The sequence below is a fragment of the Lissotriton helveticus genome, chromosome 8 (genome assembly GCF_964261635.1).
Source record: "Lissotriton helveticus chromosome 8, aLisHel1.1, whole genome shotgun sequence".
Classification (NCBI taxonomy): domain Eukaryota; kingdom Metazoa; phylum Chordata; class Amphibia; order Caudata; family Salamandridae; genus Lissotriton; species Lissotriton helveticus.
Window position 1 is genome coordinate 166,739,179 of NC_136069.1, and position 12,315 is coordinate 166,751,493.

At 45.0% G+C, this 12,315-nt stretch overlaps 1 protein-coding gene across 2 annotated transcripts in view; it reads right to left on the reverse strand.

Moving 5' to 3' along the window:
* IGSF5 (immunoglobulin superfamily member 5) overlaps positions 1-12,315 on the reverse strand; it is a 931,320-nt gene that overhangs the window by 813,147 nt on the left and 105,858 nt on the right. The window lies entirely within an intron of this gene.

A 12,315-nucleotide genomic window follows, 5' to 3' on the forward strand; every position in this document is an offset into this window, starting at 1 on the left:
GCATTACATTTGTATAGTGCTTACTACCCCTACGTGTGGCGCTGAATTGCTTTTCTACATGGGCAGCAAGCTACATCCCATAGGGTGGTGTGCAGTTGGAAGGGTGTTGTCTTTGTTTTGTGACCCTATGTGGGAAGTGTGTCCATGTCCCAAGTGATGGCCTCTGAGGTGAGGTTATCATGTTCGGGCTGGACTGTTCCCATGAGGCACAGGGTCAAGACTGATTTGCATATGGCCATGTCTGAACTGGGGTGGCTTGGTGAGCAAAATAACGATGGATTAAACCCAGATCCGTGACTGGGGGTGAATGTTTTGCCACTGTGTAACATTCCGTCCATCATCTTGTGTGTTTTGCTGTTCACCCTATGTGGGAAGAGTATGCCCAGACGTGGGTCCCGTGCTCACTATGCCACTGGAGTCAAGCTATCCTGGCTGAAGAAGGCTGATAGCCAGAAACCGGTCCTAGGATGCTTGATTTCGGTCCAGGGAAGACATGGGTTGGCAGTTCGGGCTGGACTGTTCCCATGAGGCACAGGGTCAAGACTGATTTGCATATGGCCATGTCTCAACTGGGGTGGAAAAGTAAGCTAAATAACGATGGATTAAACCCAGACTGTGACTGGGGGTGAATGTTTTGCCATTGTGCAACATTCCGTCCATCATCTTGTGTGTTTTGTTATGATATGAGACATAGCTTGTAGCAATGCTGTGGATGATGAGACACAGAGACACAGAGTATGGATTTTCAGCACACTGGCAGCTAGGAACACCCTCCTGCACAAAAACAATCCTGGAGGCATATCCCACTGTCTATGTAAACTGCAGACTGCAGCACTCATAGAAAGGGGAAGTTACAAGAATTAAAAATATTTCTCCTCTTTACAACTCTCTGGCAAAGGCATAGCATTTTGAAGCATGCGCAGGTTTATTAGCTTCAGTAAATCTGGGAATGCACCAAAATTTCTAAGTAGATGCATGGGGACGCCCAGGCGCCACCCAAGGTAACTGAAGGCAGCACTATATACTGCCTCGCATTACTTTGCATATACCAAACCCCGCAAAGCGGCTTTGTATAGCGTAATAAATACCAAAAATTATGTTGTGTCAGGGCTGCACCACAAAACCTGATGCAACCCAGATGCTAAATCTTAGTAAATCTGCTCCATCTCTTCTGGGCAAGAACTGGCTTTGTTGGAGGGAGAGAGAAGTGGAGAGATCTGCTGGGATGTGCATTGTTATTATCATCTCATATCTGAAAGTCATTGTGAGATGAAAGAAGGGGCCATAGTATATAGATATTTAGAACCTGCAGTCATGGACTTAATTAAATGCCTCTAATTGACCCGCAGTATGTGCCAGATATCTTTAGTTTTTCTATGTCTATTCATTTAGTGATGGGTAGTTGGCTGCACAGTACTGGTGATGGACAACCCTCCTAGCACATACCTTAACTGTACGTAAGAGGTGTAAGTTACAGTTGTCTTGACCATTGGATCTTAGGGCAGTAGTACTAGTGTGGGACAGAAATGTTATGTATGAACTTACATATCTACGTAAAACCCCAGCAAAGCATAGGTCAGTCCTTCTTAACTTATCTGCTTATTGAAAGTTGTTTTCTGTTTTCCAGCCTGTGTATTGTAAGCTAAAGACTGAGCTTGAGAGTGTAGCTGTCTTGTCAGATTCTATGGCTGAGAGGTGGATGGTGTACTTGTCTTGGAAATATCCATGTTTTCACCTGTTGTCTGAAGTGTATAGGCACCTGGTTGCTTCGAATGCTGGCTGGTGGTGATCTCCAGAGCTTGGCAGCTTGTACTAAGAAAGCAGTGGCTCCTACAGATTTTTTATGGTAAGGTGATATGATGATAAGTGGTGCAAGCTTAAAGCGCAATGTCCTGATTTGCTTTAGTTGCTTTCATTTCGCTTCTAGGCTTAGCTGTCCTTTTCGTTGTAAGCTCTGTGGGCAAACTTAAGTGGCTTGAACATCGTTCTTCTTGCTATAGATACCCAGTGGAGTGATTGCAAGACTAAAGTCATGTGTTCTCTTGGATGAAGGCAGAAAAGAAGTCTTGCAGCAGCATTTTGGATGAGTTGTGTTTTGCATATTATGAATGAAGGAGTGCCAAGGCTGTTGAAATGTTCAAACTTGGAGACTATGAGTTTGAGAATGGTTTGCATTTTTTGTTGGCATCCAAGGTATGGAAGGATATGACATAGTGTTTTCCTTGTGTAGAAGGCACTCGGCTTTATGATTTAACATGTGGTATCAAATATAAGACTGAATCCATGGTTAACACTAGGTTTCTTACTTCTCTTGATATTGTTGGAGAGCCTCATGTTCCTTAGGCCATACAGCAGTAGGGTGGTATTTTTGTCCACAGGTCGTAAGCTCTGTCTATGTGATATAATGCTTTAGATGGTTCTTCATCATCAACATGTTTATGGCCCAATGGCAGTCATTAAGTTGTAGACATCTGCCAGACCATCCATTTTTAAAAATTATTTGAGTGTCATAGTCATGGTTGTAACAGCAGAGGTCAGCATGATTTAATCATGTTTGGTAATGGGTCAGATAGATGTTGAATAATAGAGGGGCTATGATGGACCCCTTTGGGATGCCACAGTGATGTGTGTGAGGAGCTGATATTAAAGGTAGTTCCAACACTAGTTCATAGTCACAGTTGAGAGCCCAACAATTCAATGAGAATTAGCTGAACTCCCTTCTCACCTTTCGTATATGGTATGTCAAACAAGAATTTGCTGCATGAAGAGATTGCACAGCTGTACAGGACATTGAGCTATTATGTTCTTAAGCCAATAACTTTCAGAAAATGTCCTATTCCTGATACATACGTGGTTTCACTACCTAAACCTCACAGTCATTCAGAAGCAATGTCCAATCAGGAAACTCCAGATTCCGATATGGCATGGTGCTTTCATTAACCTATTATGCTGGGGCAGAGTTACAACTTACATTTGACTGACATTGCTTTAGCATACACTGGACTGTTGTTAAATATAGCCTGGCAAGATAACGTATCTGCTCTAGAGAACATTTTTTTGTTTGCAGGAGCCAATTAGTTTTTTAGCTTAATGTACCTGTTGCAAAGGGCTGCAAATACCCTAACTAGCAGTAGTGTGAATCTGAAATTACCCAATACAGCCTGCTATGTCACAAAGGGCTGCTGTAACAGACTATCTTAAAAAAATGTTTAATATCTAGATAACTCTACGAGGCTCAACACCCTAAGGATTAATCTCTTTGAACCAAATATTGTGGAAACCATAATCAGTGCATTCATTGACCTCTCTACACATCTCTGTAGAACATCGACTAACATTTTGTGAGTTTTACTTTTTTAAATGTATTGACTCCTTTGAAATTCTGCTTTACCTTATCTAACCTATTGCTGTTATGAGGTACTATAAAAGTAATGTACTAAATGCACAATATTTGGTGATCATTTGCGGTACCATTTTTAATGGGAGAAGTGTGGGAATGCTGGGTGATAAGACTTTTGTGGATCCTGACAGAGTTCAGATTTTCCTGCACAGCATACAAGGAAAATCTATGATTTAGCCAAAGTTTGGTATTTGCAAGGCATTAGGTCTAAGAAAATGTATTGGGATCTACGCAAGCTAAACCTCCCCAGACTACCCTAGGTACCTTGTTTTCAGAAATGTGTGGCCTTGGCAGGTTTTTCTGGATGCCGAATGAGCCCTGGCCTAAATACCACAGCTGCCCACAATACCAAAATATGCAAGCCAAAATCTTCATGTTTCTTTGTGTCTTAGAAGCCTTTCAAAGCCTCTACTTTCATGGGTGAAACTTCAGTCAAAAAGGTGGGGTACTATTGTTATTGGGAGAAGTGTATGAATGCTGTGTGGTAGGACATTTGTCGTTCCCCGCAGACTCCATTAGTGCGTTCAGCTTTCACTTTTGTTTTGCTGTGTAATGTCAGTGCACACAGCATGCTGCGCAATACATAACAACAAAAAGTCAAACTCGGGACTTATGGGAAGCATTTCCCTCGCATGCCGACTTTGATTTTAGTAAAGAAAATGTTTCTGGAATGGGGAGATAGATGCGGCAGTACTATATGCTCTTAATGAGAAGTACTGACACTTTCTATTTTAATGCATATCAGCCATGTCTAAATTTGCTGCTATCGATGCTGGGAAGGACAACCTTCTTGCTGAGAAGTCCAGGTTCTCTTCAGGAGGTGATTTGGCTTTCTAGTGTACATTTTAATATAGCCGTCTCACTGGTTCATAACATTAAGCTTGGCTTATATCTGCCTCTGTAGTAATGCTGAACAATACTTTTGCAAGGAATTATTTTCCATTTCTAGTAGAAATGGTAGGCTTCCATGCTTTCCACATTCATCACTCAAACACGTGCATGGTCATCCAAGCAATGTTAGCCACATACTTGAGGATTCTACACAAGATGTCTACTGCATGTGAAAGAGTAGAGAATGCCCCTAATTATGGAAGTGTACAACTCTGTAGCATCCAGTTGGGAGTCACCACGCAAGGAGCATCAAACATATATGTTATTGCAGAACGGGGTCATCGATGCAAACCATGAAAGCATCACTCAGATCTTTACGGGCAGTGCTGCTGCCTGATAATCTATAGCTCCCCTCACTGGAGATGGGACTAGTGTACTCAGCCAGGCCACAGGCCTCAATGGACCCATACAATCAGCTATCCTTTACCACGCCTACATGTCTTGCTGGTGGACGTCTAACAATGGTCTTCTTTTGTACAACACCTTTAGCACAACCTGCCTGTGGCTATGAGGGGTGTATAAAAAAAACCAACCAATGGATAACAATGGGTCTAAACAAATTGTAAACAGACTGTGTGTATAAAGGGAACAACCAACGAGTCCACCAAAAGTATGTCACCGTTGGATGAGTGTTCCCATCAGTTCACCGACCTGTACCGCCCTGCATCATTTGGGATCCTTCATCCGAAGGAAAGTGGTTTTACCCACTGTGGACTAGATTGGTACAGCCCACTTATGATGGAAATATGACAAAAGTGCATATAATGTGTTTATGGTATCAGGAGGTATGCTGAAAAGCAGTGCATGTGTAAATAATACGTGCTAAAGTGCAAAAATGTGCTTAAAATTGAGTAGTGGAAATGGAAGAACAATTTTAATATGATCCTATCCACTCTCAATGGTTAAAAATCAGAGCATAGTAGCGTCAACAAATAGCTACTAGTGTTGTAATATGGTCGACATGTTTCTGCAGTTCTTATGAAGCCTCGAGGTCTTCTACTGCTTCCTCAGGACCTTACTAAATGCTACTGCCTATCGTGAATAAACGTGTTAAAGAAAAATGCTTGAATATCACCTGGGATTCGCCTGATGAGGTAATCCATAGATCGCCCGGTATCAGCAGGTAGATATAAAGAAAAAGGAAAAAGTACACAAAATACACACAGTAAGTTACAACATCTAGCACTATCATGATAGTATCAATACATCGCCAATGCAATTTATCGGTCGAGGATTCTATTCTAGTAATCCAACAATTGCCATCATATTATTTAGGCGAAATCATTACATCACTCACCTATGTTATAGGGAATGCATTCTCCACCTCACCTGGCTACAGCTCAGGTAAAACGGCAAAGATGACCATTACCCAAGCACCAACACGCCGTGTTGGTGCTTGGGTAATGGTCATCTTGAGCATCACGAGCGGGCAAGAAGGAGACAGCACCATTATTTTTCTTTACCCAACCATTGTAATTTACATATGATTGAGTTGTTTAACAGTAGCAGACACCACACAAACAATGTCTGCCTTTAATGATATATGCAGCTTGTAAAATCCTTCCCTGACTTACCTCCCTTATATATTTTTATAGAGCGGTGCTCCGTTTTACCTGAGCTGTAGCCAGGTGAGGTGGAGAATGCATTCCCTATAACATAGGTGAGTGATGTAATGATTTCGCCTAAATAGTATGATGGCAATTGTTGGATTACTAGAATAGAATCCTTAACCGATAAATTGCATTGGCGATGTATTGATACTATCATGATAGTGCTAGATGTTGTAACTTACTGTGTGTATTTTGTGTACTTTTTCCTTTTTCTTTATATCTACCTGCTGATACCGGGCGATCTATGGATTACCTCATCAGGCGAATCCCAGGTGATATTCAAGCATTTTTCTTTAACACGTTTATTCACGATACGCAGTAGCATTTAGTAAGGTCCTGAGGAAGCAGTAGAAGACCTCGAGGCTTCATAAGAACTGCAGAAACATGTCGACCATATTACAACACTAGTAGCTATTTGTTGACGCTACTATGCTCTGATTTTTAACCATTGAGAGTGGATAGGATCATATTAAAATTGTTCTTCCATTTCCACTACTCAATTTTAAGCACATTTTTGCACTTTAGCACGTATTATTTACACATGCACTGCTTTTCAGCATACCTCCTGATACCATAAACACATTATATGCACTTTTGTCATATTTCCATCATAAGTGGGCTGTACCAATCTAGTCCACAGTGGGTAAAACCACTTTCCTTCGGATGAAGGATCCCAAATGATGCAGGGCGGTACAGGTCGGTGAACTGATGGGAACACTCATCCAACGGTGACATACTTTTGGTGGACTCGTTGGTTGTTCCCTTTATACACACAGTCTGTTTACAATTTGTTTAGACCCATTGTTATCCATTGGTTGGTTTTGTTATGTTAGGGATGATAACAAGTGTGGTCGGTAAATATTCCCTTGGACCTTCCTTTTTGTTAATGTAGTATGAGGGGTGTATGCCAATGTCAGAGACTGCTTCAAGTCCATGCAGTTTGACTCGTGCTTTTGATCAAATATAATTGAACTATCTATCTTTTGTCACAACCTTATAGTGAAATTCATTGTCGGACATTCTCAACATCCCATGTAAAATGACATTTACATTTATTTAGTTTTCACCATTGTAATCCCAAAAATTTTAAAACGCACAACATGTCTTGATAGATATCCACCATGCTATCTGTAAAGTTAGTTTCAATTAGTGGCAAGTTAAATTATAACGTCACCTCAGAAATTGGTCGCAATTAAGAAATTCCACACTTTCTGAATCAGATTAAATTTCCTAGATTTAAGTGAGGTAAATTTATCCTTTTGGGCCTTCCAGGTGTGATGATTTCCTGATGTCGAATTTCCCTGGTAGGACATCCTCCAGCAAAACAATTTTGAGTGTGGAGGCTGGACATCTACCACAAGAGGTATAGGAAGCAGGACTCTAAGCTGAGGCCAGCTTACTTAAAAAAAGAACTTTATAAGTTTTGCATTGCAAAACCTTGAACAGTTTAGAAAAGACACAGAGTTGTGAGTCAGCCTACTTTACAACTTACACCCTTCTACTTTAAATCCCATCTAATTGATAAAACTTTAATTTGGATTGTGAAAAGTTGATTGAGTGCACTTTAATGTGTACCTTACAAAGAGCCACTCATTCCTTCACACAGAATCACATGGGGTGCACCTGAATATCAAAGGCACAGAATATCGAGGGCAGACCAACACATCTAAAATACAAAAAGGTAACAATGGATTTTTCTATCCATTACTCCACACATATGTATCTACTTGATACATATGTCTTCAGGGTAGGAAACAGCCTTTACAACGCAACTTTTACCATGCAGTGCCTTTACGACGCAACTATTACAACGCATGTCATTACAAAGCATTGCGCTGGGGGGCGCGCTAGGATAGGGAATAGATTTAATTTACTATCCAACACCTTTCCTACTATCCAAGGGGACTGAAGTTGGAATAGTAAATTAAACTATTCACTATCCAGCAACCCTTAGCGCTATGCGTTGTAACAGCATGCGTTGTAAAAACTGCGATGTAAAGGCATGCGTGGTAAAAGCATGCGCTGTAATGTCATACATCCCTTCAGGGTATGTAAATGTTGAGTTAGGAATAGTAAATCTATACTTCCCTGTATATACTTATCTTTCAATATTCTGTCCTTGATATTCTTATAGCACAGTATTCGGGGGGGATATTTAGTGGTGCAACCAGTATTTGGGAAAGAATGCACCTATATAGCACACCTTTAATGTTTGGTCATAGCTGAGGGCCATGCCCCCTAAAAATATACTTCTGGCAACTGGCCTGCCTCTTGGGCCGCTCATTACCCTTAGGCTCTTGGCCGCCTCCAACCGAGGCCAGTGCAGGCTATGTCGAAGTTGCCGGCGTTCACCGGGTACAAACTGCGGACTCCGTGGGCAGGGCGAGGCATGCACAAAAATCACATTTTCCCTTTTTCTGCCACTGGTCAGTGGGGAGTGGCAAGCAAGAGAGGGAAGTAAGGGTTGAGAGCGGTGATAGACTGGCCTGATTGGTGACAGGAGAGAGTTAGACTGCGAGGCTCCTCCTTCAAGCGTGCTACATGCTCCAGTACTGCAGCATTGTGACAGGACCCAACATCTTCGTCCTCCAGCTCTGCTCCTTCAGCCTTTTCTCCAGTCGCTTCCAGGTCACAGACTGCTGTTTGGACTTCTTCCCTTGCCTACCGTGAAGGAAACACCAAAGGAAGTGCTTAATTCTCGCAGTGCCTGTTACTCGGTGACCAAATTGTTCCAATTACATGCTCAGCCAATCCTTGGCCTCTCTGGAGAGCACAATGAGCTATGGTTACATATATGGCAATTGAAAATTCCATTCAATGGGAAAGGGCACGAAAGGAGCAAACAGCTGCCATGATACTGACTCAACCAAAAGATAATCCACTGGTTCTGACATAGAGTTTAGCTTTCCATGATGTAGCCCATGCTGTGCCAGTTCTGTATATGGGGCCACCTATACTACCCTTTGCTGTATGTATCTTTACTGTACTTAAACTCTACATATAGATATTTTGTTGCATGAAAAGTCACAGATAACCTTTATAGGAAATTATTTTGGTGTATGTTTGTATCTCTTAGCTGTTTACTAAGATCTTGTTGTTACAAAATCAGCAAATAACACCCACATATATAACTATATATTCACATGGATACATGTAGGGCCTTTGAGTCATGTCTTTTGTAACATTAGTCTGTCAGAGTGTCATTTACACATTAGTTATTGCCTGCCATGCCCTGTGAATAAGGGACTTTTCTGACCACATGTACTTCCATCTGAAAATAAGTGTGTCCCATTGTCAGGGCCGGTTAGCCAGTCCTTTAAATTTCACTTTTCTTCTTTTATAATTGCCCCTCAATTATTTTCCTCTCCACTTTTTATTTTAATATTTTTTAAGAGTATATTACAGCTCTCCAGGCAATACTAATGGGTCATTTGCTAAACTCTAATTTCATCCGCAGTGCGCTGCATACTTCCATGAAAGCATTGGAATGCTGTGGGGGCGTGGCTACGGGAGCGGTCAAGATGGCCGCATCCGCGTAGATCACCACCGGTCGGGCATTACCAGCAGCCCCCTAACGGCGTTGAGCGAGCGGAACCAAGCTGAATCTGTTCCCCCCCACCGCGCACAGAGCTGGGCTACCGGAGGATGTCGATCCGGGGTGACGGCGACTCTGCGTGAGACGGCGATTTCGCCTGAGGAATTCCGGCCTACGCTGCGGCATCGCCGGCACCGCGCCAGAGCCGTCTGAGTCGGGGTAAGCCTTTGCCATTTGCTTTGCCCGCCTGCGCTCCTCACGCTGCTCCCCGCTGCACTGGGGTCTGTCCCTGCGCCCGGTCTCCCGGCTGGTCCCTCCTGCTGGGCACACGCGGCCGTTGGGTAGGGGCCGATTTTCGGGCCTACTTCGTTCCTTCGGCGCCGGGGCCCACAGTAGGTCTGGGGGCCGGCCCGGGGTGTACTCGGGACCGGTTTGGCGCCCTAGCGGGACGGGTGGCCGGGGGGTGACTGTGGGCTGGCGGGGTGTTGGCGATTGTGCCTTTCCCCCTATCTGACACCAGGGGGGTGCTTGTGGACCGAGGAGGAGCACTGGCTCCGCTCTCCCCCCTCCTCCGGTCCCGGACCCTCCCTTGGTTGGGTCTGGGCGTTCGGCTCCCCTGGCAGTGTATTGGATGATCGTCGGCCTGACCGTCCTGTGGGCCTCTATGTCAAGACGCGGCTGTTCCTGGCGTCCACCTGCCTGCTGCCGGCTGGAGTCAACCTGCAACCCCATCGCCATTTGAACTCCACACTGGCACAGTAACCCCGATTGGTGCCTTGCAGACCTTAACAACCATATTATCCTGGTGGCGCCCTGCGGGGCATAGAGCACTGCGCACCCTGTGACCGCTACGGACCTGCACCTCCGTCCCTGGGTCTGCCCTCTTACACCCTTCCTGCGACCCGTGGGTCCGACGCCATCCCAGCTGCCCAGCTCCTCTATACTCCTGCACGCTGCAGACAACGCCCCCTTACCTGGACGCCAACTCGTTCTCCACAATGGTTAAAAAAGACCGAGACAGACCAAACTCCAATTTGATACGCCCCCAGATGCATCTACGGACCCAGCGGCGGACCCTTCCGCCGCGGCGTCCCCTCCTACGGAGGAGTCTGGCTCGAACTCTCTGCCCGCCGCCATGATAGCCGAAATGAGATCTGGCTTCAAGGCCCTGGACGCCCGCTTCGATGACCTCGACAAAAAATTGGCAGACATGAACGCCAAAATCTAGGGTCACGACCGCAGGCTCAATGTAGTGGAATCCAGGGTCTCTGACCTCGAAGATAGCGCCTCTTCTTCCCTGAAACGACTGGAGAGAGTCGAGAAGATCCTCAAGGACGTAGCGGTGAAGAACAAAGATTTGGAGGCAAGGGGTCGCCGCAACAACATCCGCCTTCTTGGCGTACCGGAGACGACGCCCACTGGTCGACTGGACATATTCGTGGAGAAGCTCTTGTCCGAACTATTTGGTAGGGAGACCTTCTACCAGGGCTTCGTGGTTGAGCGAGCGCATCGGTCACTGGGCCCTCGCCCCCGTCCGGGCCAGACCGATTATTGCACGTCTAATGAACTTTCGTGATCGGGACGCTGCCCTCCGAGCGGCTCGTGAGAAAGGAGACATCCAATGGCAGGGTAACAGTTTATCCTTCTTCCCAGACTTTACGCTCATGGTACAGGAAGCTAGAAGGAAATATCAGAGCGTCAAGGCCATGTTGAGAAATCTGGGGCTCCGTTATGGCTCTATCCGGCCCGGCTCCGGGTGGACTTGGATGGCAGATCTAGAATTTTTGACTCTCCGCAAGCTGCACAGGAATTCTTCCACAATTTCAAACATAAAAAAAGTGGCCAGCCGGGTAATTCTCGTCCACACTCCCCGCCACAGCAATCTTCACAATCCAGCGTGGACCTTTTTGCCCAATCCGGGAGTGCTGAATAATTGCTTCCTATTATTCCCTGGTTCACCAAATGAATGATGGTTGTTGCCCGTTCTAATGCATAGTTACCATTCTACTGTTTAAATTCTCTAAATACTGGTTGCCCGACTGGCGTGGCGTTGCCATGCCCCATGGTGAATACCTCCATGGTTTATTTTTGTGGGAACGATGCTTGGGTACTCTTCTTTCTAGTTAGGGAGAAGGTGGGTGGCAGGTTGGAGGGGTTCTTCGAGGTTGTTATTATTTTTCTCTTTTTTTCTGGTTAACCATTGCAGTTTGCAAAGTATGAGGATGTTTTTGAGTACTATGGGTCACCGATGCATTTCTTCCAATTGTGTATTATTGTTGATATGGTTGTGCTTGGAAATGTGCCCGGTCCCTCCGGATTAATCTTGTTAACTTGGAATGTACGGGGCCTGAACGATAACCGGAAGCGGAGACAAGTCCTGAGTTATGTTGCACGTCATAAAATAGACATCCTCTTTCTGCAGGAAACTCATTTGACAGCCGCCACGGCCTGCGGCCTGGCTTCGGGATGGGGCCCACATAGGTATTTCACCGGTTATAGCTCGTATTCAAGGGGAGTAGCTATCCTAGTACATAAGCGTATCCAATTTGCGCACTTCGCCACACACTGCGACCCGGAAGGTCGTTTTTTGATCGTCACTGGTCAACTACTAGGTCATAGGATGTCATTGGTCTGTGTTTACGGCCCGAACACTGACACTCCCTCTTTTTTTCAATCCCTTTCCTCCCACCTCCTAGCGACAGATACTGGCCTCCTGATTGTTGGTGGGGATTTTAATCTGCTCCTGGATCACGATAGGGACAGTACCGCCTCCACCCCTGACTCCAAACCCCATTCCCGCCAGGCCCTTCAAGACATCTGCACACATTATTCCCTTGTAGACATTGAGGCACAGTCACACCCTATCTCGCCCGCCTTCA